Here is a 16,913-nt window from a genome sequence, read left to right on the forward strand (position 1 = left end):
TTCCACATCTGGTTCCAAAGGGCTCCCAGGCACTGGAAGAGTTTGAATCCTCCAGTTATCCAGTGAACCTGGATGACTAGGTTGACAGATGGGTAGAAACATCCAGATAAGTACAAGAGAGTAGATATTCTAGAAGCTAGGTGATCTTGTCACTCTTCATTGGGCAATTTTTGTTTTTCGAGATAGGGCTTATCCTGTGTAGCTTTAACTGTCCTGGAACTTGCTCTGTAGACCAGGCTGCTATTTTGAGTGTTTGCAACAAAAAGAAAAAAAAAAGGAGGAAGAAGTCAGAGGAAAAGAAGAAAAGCATCATGGAATCATGCACATAAGCAAACACCAGGCCAAACACTGCTTCACACACCAGTAACTCCATGTCTCAGAACTTTGGGTTCAATTTAGTTTGACATCCACATGCCAAGGACCACACCATCTACAGGTCAGAGTGCTATGGTGCTGTGGATACACAAATCACAACACTTCCAGGGTTCCTGGTCCAGAAGCTGACAGGAACTTAACCAAACACAGAGGCTGCACAGCGGCAGCCTTTGATAAAGGGACGTAATGAATGAAGTGCTAAAGGGATGACAATGGGTGGGTGGGGTCGCTAGGGAAAGTGTCTATGAGCAGGTGAGTTTGAACAGTGCCTGGAAAATGGAAATGAAGGCAAAAGCACAAAAGGGAGAAGCGGTATGCAAATGAGGAGGCATCTGAGCAAGAGCAAAGAAGTGCATCAGTATGGCAGTTTATCAGAAAATTGGGAATCAACCTACCCTAAGACCCAGCAATACCATTATTAGGCACATACCTAAAAGATAATCAATCATACCACTGGGTCACTTGCTCAACCATGTTAATAATAGCATTATTTGTAATAGCCAGAACCTAGAAACAACCTAGATGCCCCTCAACCAAAGAATGGAAGGAAAATGTCATATATTTACACTATGGAGTATTCCTCAGCAGTTTAAAAAAAAATGGCATCATGAAATTTGTAGGAAAGTGGATGGAACTAGAAAGAATCATTCTGAGTGAGGTAACCCAGACCCAGAAAGACAAACACAGTATGTACTCTCTCTTAAATGGATATTAGATGAAAAGCAAAGGATAACCAGGCTACAATCCACAACCCCAAAGAAGGTAAAAAAGAAGACCCTAAGAGGGACACACATGGAGGGCCCCATGAAGGGAAAATAGTTTCAGTCTCCCGGGTAAACTTGAAGGGGTAATAGAAAGGTAGGGATGAGGGATGGGAACAGGAGGGGCTGAGATGGCCTAGTGGAGGGAGGGACAGAGAGGTAGAGCAATGAAAGAAATATCTGGGTAGATGGAACTATCAGGGGGTTAGGGAGAAACCTGGTGCTAGGGAAATCTCCAAGAATCCATAAAGATGACACCAGCTAAGACTCCTAGCAATAATGGAAGTGGTTCCTGAACTTACCTTCCCTATAATCAAATTAGTGACTACCCTAATTGTCATCATAGAACCTACATCAGTAACTGATGGAAGCAGATGCAGTGATCCACAACCAAGCACTGGGCTGAGCTCCCAGACATCAGTTGAAGAGAGGGAGGAGGGATCACAGGAACAAGTGAGGTCAAGATCATAATGGGGAAACCCACAGACAGCTGACCCAAGCTGGTGGGAGCTCATGGACTCTGGCCTGTCAGCTGGGGAATATGCATAGGACAGAACTAGGCCCTCTGAATGTAGGTGACAGTTATGTGGCTAGATCTGTTTGGGGAGGCCCTGGCAGTGGGACCAGGACTTATTCTAGGTACATGAAATAGCTTTTTGGAACACATTCCCTAGGGTGAGATATCTTACTCAGCCTTGACACAGTGGGGAGGGACTTGGTCCTGCCTCAAGGTAGTATGCCAGACTTTGTTGACTCCCCAAGGGAGGCCTTACCCTCTCTTAGGAGTGCATGGGGGTTGGGATAGGGGAAGGTGGGGGGTCAGGAGAATAGGAGGGAGGGAGAACTGGGATTGGTATGTAAAATGAAAAAAACATTTTTAAATAAATAAAAATCAAAAAGATATGTTTTAGTATTTATATTTATGTGTATATGTGTATGTCTCTGTCTGTGTGTGTGTGTGTGTGTGTGTGTGTGTGTGTGTGTGTGTGTGTGTCTTTGCCTAGAATGGCCAGAAGAGGGTATTGGATGCCTTGGAGCTGGAGTCATAGGTGACTATGAACCACCCTATGTGGGTACAAGGACCAGAACTTTGGTCTTCTTGAAGAGCAGCAAGCACTCTTAATAGCTGAGGCATCTCTCCAACTTCCTTATTAACTTATTTAATAACTTTACTTCTGAGTTTACATCTCAGTCTACAAACTCAATTGTAAAGAGATTTACCTTTATATTTCCATAATGACTTATCTATTCAGGCTCTACCTTCAGTGTGCAAGTCTAACATCACTCAGGTCTAGCACTCACTCTTACTGTCAGTCCTGGGAACTGATTTGGTTCCAGGACAGTGGAGAGATGCCCATTGCTCTGTGTGTGTGCTGCAACAGCTTTGCCTGAGATGTCCTGCAGCCTAGTGGCTCTCTGCAATTGAGCTGCCTCCTGCCCAGGACTCCTCTGTTGGGAATATTATTTTAAGGTGTGCTATTTTGTTTAAGTTGCATTTGTTTAACTCCGTGAAGCTGTGTTACTGTGCCTGTCCAAAACACCTGACGGTCTAATAAAGAACTGAATGGCCAATATCAAGGTAGGAGAAAAGGATAGGTAGGGCTGGCAAGCAGAGAGAATATATAGGAAGAGAAATTTGGGAGGAGAAGAAGGAATAAGAGAAGGAGGAGGATACAAAGAGCCAGCCACCCAGCTGCACAGAGTAAGAAATAATGAAAGGTATAAGGAATAATAAAGAGAGAAAGATAAAAGCACAAAGGAAATGCTAGATGGGCTAATTTAAGTTAAGTAAAGCTTGCTAGCAACAAGCCAAGCTAAGGCCAGACATTTATAAGTAAGAATAAGCCTCTGTGTGTGTGATTTATTTGGGAGCTGGGTGGTGGGCTCCTCAAAAGCAAAAAGAAAAAACAGCACTCCTCCATGTTTCATACACTTTCTCTTTGCTTTTGGCACAGGACAGATTATACCGCCTTCATGACATAGGAGACTCTGGGTTCTTTGTCACCATCCTGGCCATACTCTGAGCACAGAGGACTCATTCAAACAGCTGCATGCTGTGCTGCAGTGTGCTTTGCCCCTTGAGGTTGACCTAGACCACGTGTCCCCCTGCACAACACTCACCCACTTCGATTTTCAGGTCTGCAGTCACATTGGGTTCTACTTAGGACCCAGTGGCAACACAAGCCATTTGGATGATGTCACCTAGCACTGTTCCCTCTGGGGAGCAAGATCTGGAGCCTTCCAGAGAAGGGCTACAACATCTAAGTGTTCTCTGCTTCCCCCTCAGCCCCACAGCCTCTCTTCCTTTCTGATCCTCTGCGGCACCAGCTGTCTCTTTCTCCTCTGTCCTCACATTTCCTCGTCAGTGCCTCTGGAAATCTCATGTCCTGTTATAGCCACAACTCTCACAGTTTCTTACCAGCTGTCCACAGGGCCTTAACTTTAAAATCAATGTCTATTTTTCCTGATCTCTGATGAAACTTTTCTCCTGACACAAAGGATAGTTCCGGAATGGAAGTGAGGGGAGAAGCAGAGGCCAGGAGCTGTTGGGGAAGAAGAGGTGACAGTTAATATATTAAAAATATCCTGCAGCTGTGTCCTCTGCAGCTCTTTAAATTGACCTTATCTCTTGGGGATGCCATTCCACCTCTTTGTTCGAAGGACCCAGTGACTCCTCCTTGCTCTTCGGTCCCAGCATGTTGTCCCTTAGTGGCTGCTGTAGACAGTGCCAGAGGTACCTTGACAAGGTGACCACAACTTCTGTGAAAGGAGACTCTTCCCTCCTCAGGAGTCACATCATCGAGGCTCCTCTGGAAGTTCCCTTAAGAAATTCAGCAGAAGGATCCTAAGCTTCAATTGTCAAAGCCTGTTACACACAGCTGTCAGGAAAGTTACGTAGCCAGTGGCCTGCTGCATGCTCGGCTCGGCCTTTGTTGAGACCATAATGGAAGGGCTGCAACTTGAGGCTGTGGGCTTGACAGGCTGCATGTGCTCCTACGCCTCATCCTGCTTCTGGGCTGCATGGCTTGTGTATCCCTGGTCCTGCCTGCCCTGCTGTTTGCGACTCACCTTCCCATCCCTGGCTCATGCCTTGGGTGATATGCTAGAGTGTGAGCTGTTGTCTTTTCTGTACCCTCCCTCTAGTTTAGACGATGCCTCCCCCCCCCCCCCCCCCCAGGAGACCTGAAACAGAAACAACTTTCTTTTGTTATTGTTTTTGTGAATGTTGCTGATACTTGAGAGAAACAGAACTTCCGTCCTTCTCTTCACTAATTGTCTCCCCAGGTGAAGTTCTGGAGTTTTATTTCTAAAAATAACTCTGCATTAGAAAGGGCCCCTCCACTTGAGTTGGCACATGTCCATAGGGATGTCTTTCTCCCCTGCACAAGCGCTCCCAAGGAAGGTCCAGAGAACAGGGATGTCCCTCCCTGTTAGACAGGAAGAAACGCCCCCTTGCCACAGTTTAAAGCCTCCCAGTGTGTTAGGGATGTGCCAGCCAACTGGCTCGTAATGATCATTTTACCAGTGGTCACTGGGGAAAGAAATGATTTCTTCTTGTTAATCATGCTACTCAGATTGCTTCAAAATGTCAGGCTTCCTCCTAGATGGAGCCTTCCCTAGAGTAGGGGAAGTTGGAGCTGGGTAAGAACCACATTACCAAGTGTGGGAGGAAGCAATGAGCAGTACCTTCATCATCTCACATACAACCATTTTATCTTGTTATTTTATTCTGTTTCATTTTTTCAGTGCTGGGGTTAAAATCAGAGCTTTATACATGCTAACAGGTGTTCTACCACTGGGCTACATGCCCAGCTCTCACCTTCCATAAAACTCAAAGCAGACATTAACCTCAAACATGCTGATTTTTTTATTTCTTTTTGCCCACTCAAAGTTGACTGTTACTTACTCAAACTTTAGCAACAAAACAAGCCACATGAGACCCTGCAGTGGGCATGTGTATCTCTAGACCCCTTCTGTACTACTTCTTTCCAGTGTCAATAAAGAAAGCTGCCTTTTACTGGCAGAATACAGACTCAGGCCGCTAAACTATGACTCTTATCTGAAGAACAGGACTTCTGAAAAGCCATAAATCACCAGCATCTCAAGCAGTTATATTTTCAAACAAGACCCAGAAATGTATTTACTTAATTGTGTGTTTATCAGTCACTACCATTGTCTTCTGGGCACTGTAGAAAATGCCCAGAAACATCTCTCTTGGTACCCTCTCTTAAAGCAAAGCACATGTCTATAATAAATACCTTTCACCAATCTAGACATTTCCCTTGGAGCACATAGAGGTATTTTTTAACTCAAGGCAACAATAAGACATGTTCAATGTTTCTTAACTCCTCTGATGACTTCAATAAAGCCAGGACAGACCACACACCATACCCAATCTGCCTGACTTAAAGTAGTGTGTGGCAAGAATCATCCACACGGAGAGTTAAACAGTGAAATTTTCTAAGCAGATGCTTGCTGTGAGAATCAATAACCTCTTTAAAAACCAACAAATTGGTTTCAAGTGTTTGGTTCACTAGTTCCATCCCACAGCTGCAAACAAGAGACCACCTCCTGAGTGAAAGGGAAGGTGAAGATGAATTCTTGAAAAATACGTTCTCATCAGAATTCCTGTTCTTGTTGCATGGACGGCATTTGCAGGCATTTTGTATTTAATTTCAGAAAATGCTCTTTGTTGAGATTTTTTTTTTTTTTTTTTGAGAGAGAGAGTCTCATGTAGCTCAGGCTTGCCTAGAACTCATTATGAAGTTGAGGATGACCTTGAACTTCTTCTGATCCTCTTGTTTCTCTCTCCTGAAAGCAGATGCTAGAACTACAGGGCATGTACCATCCTGCCCAGGTCAGGCAGTGGTTTGGATCAAACCCAGGGATCCTGGCATGCCAGGCCAGCACTCTACCAGGAGAACCACATCTGCAGCCTTTGTTTTATTGGAATTTCAAAATAAAGCATTTTTCTGGGGTGTATGATCTTAGCCCATTTCATAAAAAAACAAATCATCACAAATGTAATAGTTTATATAATTGTGCATTTTCTGGGTGCTAGACTTTTCTTAACTTCTCAGCCAGACTATTCTTTCCAGAAAAAAATTAATTCCCTACCAAGATGTATCTGAAACAAGAAGCCAATCTACCAAGCTCTACTCTGGCAATTTGTCAAAGAGCCTGACCACTGAAAGCAGCTTGTGTGTGCCCCTGGCTCCCAGGCAAGCAGCCTGTGAGTTCTCTCTTCCTTTCTCTTTATTGCCTGAAACTCTCAACCTTCTTTTTCCTATGTGATCAAATGTCTGTCATTACCTCTACCATCTGCCTTTATTCTCCTTATCAGAAGGCATTGGAGTAATCCTGAGTCTCTGGGATCTTTCCTCTTCCTCCTCTTATCATAAAGTGTTTACAGAAAGTCTCACCAAGCACATGGTTACTGCTGTAGTCTGGAGGGGAGAGAAGTCTTCCCCCAGCAGAGAGCAGAGTAGGCTGTGTTCTATAGAAGTTCGCATACTCTGGGATGCATATGTAAAGAGGAAGACAGACCTAGCCAGTCGTATCAACTAGCTAATGAGCAACTTGCTCCTTCTGTAGTCCCCATGACTCCTCTACCCCATCACTCTGCCCCAGCTCAAGCTGACTGCCAGAGCTGCAGACCTTGGCAATGGCTCTGAGGGCCTCTTTCCTCTGTGCACCTCTGTTGAGTTGCTTACTACTGTAGTATTCTTTCCCTCCATATCCCTGGCATCCCTGGGACTTATACTTCAAGGATTAAATCATCATCTGCAAGATATGAGTTCGATAATGGCTAGGCAGACAGCTCAGTAGAGTGCCTGCCACACCAGCCTGAAGGCATTGAGTTCATATCCCCAGCACCTACATAAAAAACCTGAGCATTATAGTTGTTGGGAACCCCTCCCCAAGTCTACCTTCAATAACCCAGCGACAGAGGCATCATCGCCAGTCACCAAAATGTGACCCATTTCCATTGTGACCACAAGTCGTGTATTCTCCCTATGCACATGCGCTATACCCCTTTATAAAAAGCCAGTGGCTCCATGGCCTACTCTCTTTTCCCTTTCGCTCTCCCTCAGAGGTAGTCTCTGCATATGCCTCCCCTCCACGATATCTCTTAGTGAGGCCTCTTGCATGGTGTGACTTTGTGGCGTTCCTTGGCTCCAATCCAAGGTACCCTTCCTTCTGCCTTGAAACCTTAATAATAGTAATGCACATTGGTGAATTTCAGTGTGGGGGAAGTGGAAACAGACATCTCTAGATTTCATTGTCCAGACAGACCAGCCTAAACAAATCGGTGAGCTCCTGGTCCAGTACTAGGACCTTGTCTCAAAAAATTAAGGTGCAGAGAGATTGATGAAGGACACTCAGTGTTGACCCCTGGTCTGCAGAGCCAGTACACACATGAACCACAATCACTATGGCAACAACTACCACTACCACCACCAAGATATTAAATTATAATTTATAGGATTGATAGGAGCAAAGATAACAACAATAGTGTCTTATATACCAATACTCTTTATCTACTTATATCCTTACTTGTAAAAGAAATACGTACATTACATTAATATTAGCAATGGTAATGTTGATATGTTATATATTAATGTGTTATAATATTTTATAATTATATTTTATTATTATAATAAGTAATATAATAATATTACTATTACAAATGATGTTCATGAGTCATCTATTGTCTAAAAGAAACTATAAGTTGTAAACAAGTGAATTTTGCACTCAATGTTTGAAAACAAGGACTAAGTTGAAGCTTTGTTCTGTTCCTCTGCTCACTTTTTACTTGATTTACCTTCCCATGTGTTGATTAACTCAGTGATACTTGTTGACACCGTTAGATACACCATCAGCTGCTGTGACCAAAGCAATTGAACACAGATGAACACACAGTCCTAATGTAGCAGGAATCCTTCTAATGATAGAGTCCAAAGAAAGCTGGTGAGAAAAAGAATAGTCCAGGAGAGGAAATGACATGTGTAAAAGCCCCAGAGGAGAAGCTGACAAGACATGGACCTAGGATGAACCCATGCCAGGGTGTGGATAGGGAGAGAGTAGAGTACAAGATGAGGTTGGACAGGTGTGCTGGATGAGACTTGGCAGAAAAAAAGTAAACATAGTCATTCAAAGTTTCACTTGGAAGTGGTGACAGGACAGCTAGGAAGTTGAGAAGGTCACTGGCCTCACGGGGAGCTGAATCAGGAATGGCAAGGGCGTCTGTCAGCAGGCTGCCTATAGATAGCCACTGCTGGAATTCTCATATCTATTCACGAGGGTGGAGGCAAACCCAGGAGACTGTGAGATGGAAGGAAGGACACAGGATTTGGGGACAGGTTGAACAGGAAGATTGCATTGTGAAATATCAAGAAACAGCTTGTGTCTCTCATGTGTTCTGTTTGATATACTGGGTTCATGGCTTTATTGTTTAATGTTGTCTGTTGTTATTTCAGGTATTTATTTTTCCTTCTTCATCTTAAGGAAAATATTCCCATTGCTTCAAAACTGACAATGCATAATGCCCCTCGGTATTGGTTTCCCAATCCTATAAAGTCCAAATCCATTTCAATGCTATAAGACTCCCAGATGATTTGTTTACAAGGTTTAGGTTGTAATTCAAGAAATTCATGGAGTCTATTTAATGAGCAAGGGAATTTATTAGGGCATAACTCACTATAACACGGGTATTTATTGTAGGGTCCAGGAAAGCCGAGCTATGTCCCATGCTGATCTTCTTTCAAGATCTGCCTGGTCAGTCCCAGCATCCAGAACCATGAGGGAGTAAAGAGAGCCTCATATGTGCATCCCAGGTCTTAAGGGTCCCAAGCGGTCATGCTCCAGGGGCATGTACTTCAAGGTCATAGGCAGATGTAACAGTTATCCGATACCTCACCAGGGGCAGTGCTTCAAGGTCATAGCTAGAACAGCTACCCACTACAGGGTTGTTTATTTGTTTGTTTCAGTGCTGAGGGGCAAGCTAGGGCCTTATATATGACAGGTAAGCTCCCTATCATTGAACAATAAAAAACTCCATTCATGTTCATAATTTGAAAAACATATCTGATCATTCCCCTGTATTTATTTTTCTGCCAAATATAATTTCCTTCATTGAAATGGTAAATCCGGATGTTTGATATCACAGAGGATTTTGTTGTTACACAACAAATAAGAAAAACTGACTTGAATCAACTTTAATACTAAAGGGAAATTATTATAAAAATATAAAGGTATCTTGTGGACACTGCAGAAATGCAGCCAAGACAGAAATGAGTTGGAATCCCTCTGGATTCTTACCTCCTTTCTGTCCATTCTTCCCTGTGCAGTGATGTCTGCCTTTCATATTTGGAAGCTTGCCTCCCCCTACTCTTAACTCACAAAGTGGTTAGAACAGCTCCTCTGTTTATGTGAGCTGGGCTTTGCCACATAAACTGGCCTTCAGTCTCTCAATTTTAAGAAGCAAAGACTGGATACAGTCGAGGTTCACCTCTAGTCAGTGAAGTGTGAGTGGGGGCAGGTTGGTGCAGGAGTTCAAGCCAATACCAATTCTGAGTTTCCAGAGAAAGGGGAATTGTTGCAAACTTGGCAAACAGCCCAAGTGGAGAAAGAGGGGAACAATAGCTCCTTTGCTTCGGTGATCGTGTGTTAAGAAACAATGAAGTTCCTGGTTCAAGCCAGGCTCATAAATATGAAATGTAGGGCAAAAAATTCTACCTTCATGGGCTGGAGAGAGGCTTAGTGGTTATGACAGTTGCTACTCTTTCAGTGGACCCAGGTTCAGTTCCCAGCACCCACATCAGGTGGCTCACAACCACCTGTAACTCCAGTTTTGAGGGGATTGAACACCCTCTGACCTCAGGCATCAATGAGTGTGCTAGGTGCACACACACGCTCACACACATAAATAAACATCTCAGTACTGATAAATTCTAGTTTCAGAAAATGTAACACTCAGTGTAACCGCTGGGCCTCTCTATATGGTCCTGTACCTTTAGTGTACACCTAAAACTCTGTAGTGTACTGCAGAGAAACAAGCATCTATGATATACACACTCTGACTCTGTTGTCAACAGTAAGTCTTACCTTGAATAGTTAAAAAAAAAAAAAAAGCAAAGACTTAAAAATTCAAAGTGTATACTATAGAGAACTTTAGTATTTTTATTTACTAACTGCTAGGGTCCACGAGAAATCCCCAAAAGACCACCAGTCACGATGCAATCAGCAAAAGCATTGGTTATACCACATGCATGTGGGGTCACCCACCTGCACAAAATGGTGATGACAGAGAGGGAGAGAGAGGGAGAGAGAGAGAGAGAGAGAGAGAGAGAGAGAGAGAGAGAGAGAGGGAGAGAGACTCCTTTTAAGCACAGCTAAGGGGATTTCCTAGGGCAGTTAGGTCATTTGGTCATTTTACCTACTATTGGCTTAAGTGAGTGGCAATCAAGTTAGTACATTCCTAATTGGTTAGGGCTAGCAGGGGTGGGCTTAAGGCTGTAGCTTCTCCATTCTAGGGCAAGTCTGGACAAGTTCCAGGCTTTGTCCTTATTTGGTTATTTCCTATGTGGGGGGAGGGGTTTGGCCCAGGCCTACTTCGTGCAGGAACTGAGGCCCAGTTCTTAACTGAGTTATTAGGGGCCTGTCATGATATTTGCCTGGCCCCCTCACTAACATCCACCCATCTACAGACAGAAATGTAATATATACATTTATTAGTGGGAAAAAGTAATACACAAACTCCAGCATCATATCAGGAAAGGGGCTAGGCTAAGCCTAGCCTGCATGCAGGGTTCATGTAAGGACCCAGATTCTAGTCCACAGTAGCTCTGTGACTTGGAGGGGTCAGCATGGGCACCTCTCTGATCTTCTCCTATGAAGTCCATTCAGTGTGGAGGAGTAAGAACAGGAAAGAATTCTTAAGTCTACAGTTAGAAAATGAAGCCCAGAGGAGACAGTCCACATTGATGTGTGACTTGTAAAGAGTTGAGGAAGTGGGAACCCGCAAGAACCAGTGGGAAGCTGGGAAGCTGACCAGAGGAAAAGCTTCCAGGCTGATGCTGAGGTGAGAGATAAGGGCAGACAGGAGCCTTCTACTGAGGGCTCATAAACATCATAAAACAAGTGGCAGCTGAGGAACAAAGAGATTAGAGTAAACAGGCTGGGCCAGGGAAAGACCTGAGAGTCCAGGTCTGCAGTTTGATGACTGCATGATTAGCCTACAGGCTATCTGTTTCCAATCCACCCCAATGCATGACTGGCGGGTTTCTCGATTTGCAGATTTCACTGTGTTTAATCTTTACTTTTCAAACAACACACATGGTGGGGAGAGATGGACGGGAGTGGGGGTGGTGTGGAGTGGAGTGGGGGGGGGACACCTAGTTATTGTAGAAACTTTGACCCACAAACAAGAAAAGTTCCTATTATTTCTTCAGCTTCCTTATCCAGCGAATTACCCTGCCATCGTATTGCCTCTCAAATTCGTTTATGCTTCCTTTTTATGATGTTACAGTCAGATCACCTGTCTCTCAAGAAAATTTTAATCTCCTTTCCAATTTATCCTGTACTCGGGCCTCAACCAAATTTGATTTTTTGCATTTTCAGATTCAGTAAAGCGCCACTCATCTGTGTGAGCATCTGAAATCAATAGTGCGATTTTTGAAGTTCAGCTATGGTTTCAATTTGATCTCAAATGCAGAACGGGCTTGCAATGCCACTTTTTAAAAAAGATTTATTTATTTATGTATATGGGTGCTCTATTTGCATGTATGCCTGCTTGACATTATAGGTGGTTGTGAGCCACTATGTGGTTGCTGGGAATTGAATTCAGGACCACTGAAGAGCCGTCATCAGTTCTCTGCTGAGTCATCTCTTCCACCCTTTCTTCCTGTTTTGTTTTGTTTTGGAGACAGGGTTTCTCTGTGTAACAGTCCTGGCTATACTGGAACTTGATCTGTAGACCAAGTTGGCTGCAAACTCAGAGACCCACCAACCTCTGCCTCAGAGTGTTGGGATTAAAGGCGTGTGCCATCACCACTTAGCTGCAATGCTACTTTTAATTGAGCGGATAATTAAAGCAACATGCAAAAGAGCACTTGACTGAGCTCATTCCTACTTTGTTTAGAAGATGGTGCCTTAGTGGTGGAAAATCTTCCTAGGAGTGCAAAAATTGCCTCTAAGGGGTCAAGCCTACATATCATTGTATTAACTGAGGACAGGTGTGCTTGAGCGGAAGCTTTTTATTGTAGATATGAGGAAGAGTATAGCCTGAGGCACCTGGAAGATCCAGAGCAGAGAAAGTGGTAGACTAAACATGGCCAGCAGACTGGACTGGGCCATGAGAAAGAGGGAAGAGAAAGCAAGAGAGGAAGACAGAAGAGCACAGGCCAAGGTCACCGAGAGAGAGGGCAAGAGAGAGAGCCCCAGGAAGGAAAGACAAAAGACAGCACATCACTGGAATAATATAGTTATAAGGGACTGGGGGAGGGAAGCCCATGAGCTGGAGAAGTTTAGAGGGCAGGGTGAGAAAGAGCTGAGGTGAGCCACAGGTATTTGTGATACTGAGGAAGCCTGGAAGCCAGCATGTGCTTTGGTAAGCTAATAGGCACTAAGGCATTTGTCCTGAGTTACTTTTGGACCTGATTATCACAGTGATGTCTAGTGCCCAAACCTCAGCCATGTCCAACCACATAAACAGATGCACAACACATCTGTGCCATTAACATGTCATAGAGGATGGAGGCAACCAGAGAAGAGAGAGTCTGAAAGATCTCATCAGTGGAGATAGAAGAAGAATAAAATGATTGAAGAAAAGTTAACGTTTTTAATTAAAATATTGTTACATCTTTCCCCTCCATTCTCTTTCTTTTCTCCAACTCTCCTTCTGATCCCTCAAACATGTTTAGCACCTATGTTTCTCTAACCTATCAGTCTACAAACAATTCAATATAGTCTTTGATACTGTATCTAAACAAAACCTAGGTGATCAATGTCAATTGTGATTAATATCACTTGTGATTACTATCAATTCTTTCTCCAGGCTGTATAGATTGGTGATCAGGGAGGTTATGTTCTGGCCCTATGAGTTTGATGGCAAATCACCTACCCAGATCTATGACATAATGGCATGCCCATACTTTTAATGTCTTTCAAGCACTACTGACATTATGGGGAGGATAATTCTTTGTATGACTGCCCTGTGCATTGTGGGATATTTAGCATCCCTAGCTAGTCTAACCATTAGACCCCAGTAGCAACTCTTATAATTACCAGGTGTTTTTAGAGACTGTCTAACAGTCCCTTTGGGGAGATAGACAGATGATATGACTTGAACTTGAAATGTCCTCACAAGCTCATGTGTGTAATTCTTGGTCTCTAGCTGATGGTGCTCTTTTAGATAATGGTAGGATCTTTAGGAGGTGAGGCCTACCTGGAGGTAGCAGGTCACTGTAGCATGCATGTCCCAGGGGTTTCTATCTTGCCTTGCCTCTTCCTGAATCCCTTTGCTCTACTTCCTGGCTGCCATGAGTTGAGCAACTCTGCATCATGGGGTCCTCTTCTCCACGGTAGACTTCATCTTCTCAAATAGCGAGCCCAAATAAATAATTGCTCCATAATCATTTCTGCCCAGGAATTTGGTCAGAGCAACAACCAAACTAACCTAGCGAGATAGGGGTGTTACTCTTAGTTGGGAACCATTGATTCATCACACTCTACTGCAATGAAAGACTACAGTGTATTCTTTTCAGTTCACTCACACACCATGATAGCTAGTAAGTATTGAGCTAATAGTTCACTGTGTGCTCATGTAATCCTCCCAACAGCCCTGTAAAGTAGATGACAGTGCTTACCATTCACATTTAATGAATAAAGACCCTGGGGCCATCAGGACCACTGCAGTGGGTCCAGCCTTGGCCTGGAAGTTCCAACACCCATTGAGGCTTCGGTAATGGTCACGCCTACAAGGCAGGGCTGAGAGACCCAGGATCAAAAGGAGAGGCTTCTTTTGGTTCCAGGATCCTGGACGCTAGAGGTAGACCGAGCAGAGTTCTCCAGAGAACACCTCCAGACTGTGCCATACCTTTCCCAGATCCTGCAACCTATCCCTTCACTTGTAAGTTACCCCACAAAATAAACCTCCCTTTTAACTGTGTGGAGTGGCCTTAATAATTTCACCAATAGACCACCAATAATAAAATAAAACTAGGATAGATTAATATTGATATTATATTTATTTCACAGATAAATATGCAACTTTGACCCAAATATAACTATTTTTCTCACAGAAGTTATTCTACATCATGAACTACTATTGTGAACTATTATTGTGTTCACTTTGCAAGTAAACCTGAGTCTGAGCACTGAACCATTATACTACACTATCACAAAACCTAAATGGTCCCAGTTACTCTCAGGACTACACTGTTTTCCTTTGTTACACCATTGACATACAAGAGTCAATTTCTTGGAGGGGCTGCTTTTTAATCTCTTGGTTTGTTTACTCTCAATATGTTCAAAATGAAATTATAGCAAATAGATGTTTATATATATATTTGTATAGTATACAGAACAATGTTGTATATAGAACACATTAACAGACGGACTTTAAAAACTTACATCTGTGTGTTTATTGCAATTGAGCACAGAGAGGAGACCAAGGGAACACACACCTTATCAGGTTATAGTTGTAGAAAGGAAGACAATGAGAATATAAAGTTTTGTCTTTTTGTATTTCTAAAATAGGTGCACTTAAAGTTATGTAAATTACAGCTTTTATTAAAAAGATATGAGTTAAGTGAATAAGGGAAGTGTTTGGGGTAGAGATAACTTGTGTTAGACAAGGTCTCCAATTTTGAATTGCCTACATACTATTAAGAGTCCTATACCCACAGATAGCTGGGACTAGACGAGTGGTTTTCAGTTTCTCTAATCTGTCAATCAGCATGAATAATACCCTTTTCCACATTTTCAAAGACAGTTAAAATTTAGGAGGAAATTTAAAATTTTTTTCTTTTGGTATACTACCCTTAAAACTTACATCTGCCTCTGCTTATTTCTAGAAGGTCTATGAATAGACATTATATTAATACATGAGTGAGTAGCAAGTGAATATTTGGAGCAAAGCTTACAAATTTAAGTAGCTGAAAATGCTTGTCTGGGATATTGATAATCATGCAGACATATTATTTTCTGCTTGATAAAAGAATTAAAAATCAGAGAATGGGGCTTTGCAGGTAAATGTGCTTGTTACCAAGCCAGATGTGTTGGTTTGAATAAGAATGACCCCCATAGGCTCATAGATTTGAATGATTGGTCATGAGGGAGTAGCACTATTTAAAAAGATTAGCAAGTGTGGCCTTGTTGGAGGAATTGTAACACTGGAGATGAGCTTTGAGGTTTCAAAAGACCAAGCCCAGTCCAGAGTTCTCTCTGGGCCAGCAGCTCAGGATTTAGCTGTCAGCTACTTCTCCAACACCATGTCTGCCTGTGTGCCACCATGCTTCTCACCATGATGATGATGGACTAAACCTCTGAAACTGTAAGCCACCCCAATTAAATGATCATGGCACATCTTCATAGCAATAGAACACTGACTAAGACACCAGATGAATGAGTTTGATGACAGGAACCCTTACAGTAGATGAAGAAAACCAACTCTTGCAAGCTGTCCTCTGACTTCTATTCATGAGCTGTGGTGTGTGTGTGTGTGTGTGTGTGTGTGTGTGTGTGTGTGTGTGTGTGTAATACATTTACAACAAATACAAGTAAAAAATAAATAAATATTTTGTGACTTCCAAATACTATAATGCTAACAAAGAGACCTGAAGTGAGCTCCAAAGCAGATCTTCACTTGATTTTTCTCTATAACTCATGCGGTGGTTTGAATTAGAACGTCCCTATAGGTTCTTGTGTCTGAATACTTGGTCCCCAGGTGGTAGTGCTTTTGTGGGGGGCAGTGTTTAGGAGGTACAGCCTTGTTGGAGGATCAGATTTGAAAAATTCATAGCTTCTCCCAACTTACAGTTCACTCTGTCTGCTTCATATTTGAGCTTAAAGATCTTATCTAGTTTCCTGTTCTTGCCACCATGCCACCATGCCTCCCCTGCCACTACAGATTCTCCCTCTGGAACCATAAACCAAAACAAACATTTCCTTCTCTGAGTTGCCTTGGTCATGGTATTTTATCCCAGCAACAGAACAATAACTAACACAATAATGATCTCTACATTATCTTTTGAGACAGGGTCTCTCACTGATCCCAGAGCTGACTGGTTAGATAGATTCACTATGCAGCAAGCTCCTAGGATCTACCTATTTCTACCCTGCCCCTCCAACACTAGAGTAAAGACATGTGTGCCTACCTCTGGCTTTTATGGGGGTGTCAGTAATCTAAACTCAGGTCTTCATGCTGTGTGACAGTCACTGACTGAGCCACCTCCTCAGACCCACTATTGAGTCTTAATGGATGAAGACAGTGGGGGAAAAGCATTGAGCATCTTAAGCAGAGTAAGAAAAACAAAAACAAAAAACAAAACAAACAAAAAAATGACGTGAAGATTCAAAGGGGATGTGCAAGGCTGAGTTGGAGAGACAGACTGGCTAGTCGTTCACCACAGTCTCTTTACTTCTCCTGGTACCTAGTGCTAGGCACAGCATGCTTTGTACCTGGATGTGGAACTATGATTGATGTATAACAAAGAAAGGTAGGCAAAGGCAGGAAACCACTCTGGACCTCGGCCATAAAACCTTACCAGCCAA

The sequence above is a fragment of the Onychomys torridus genome, chromosome 1 (assembly GCF_903995425.1).
Source record: "Onychomys torridus chromosome 1, mOncTor1.1, whole genome shotgun sequence".
NCBI lineage: Eukaryota > Metazoa > Chordata > Mammalia > Rodentia > Cricetidae > Onychomys > Onychomys torridus.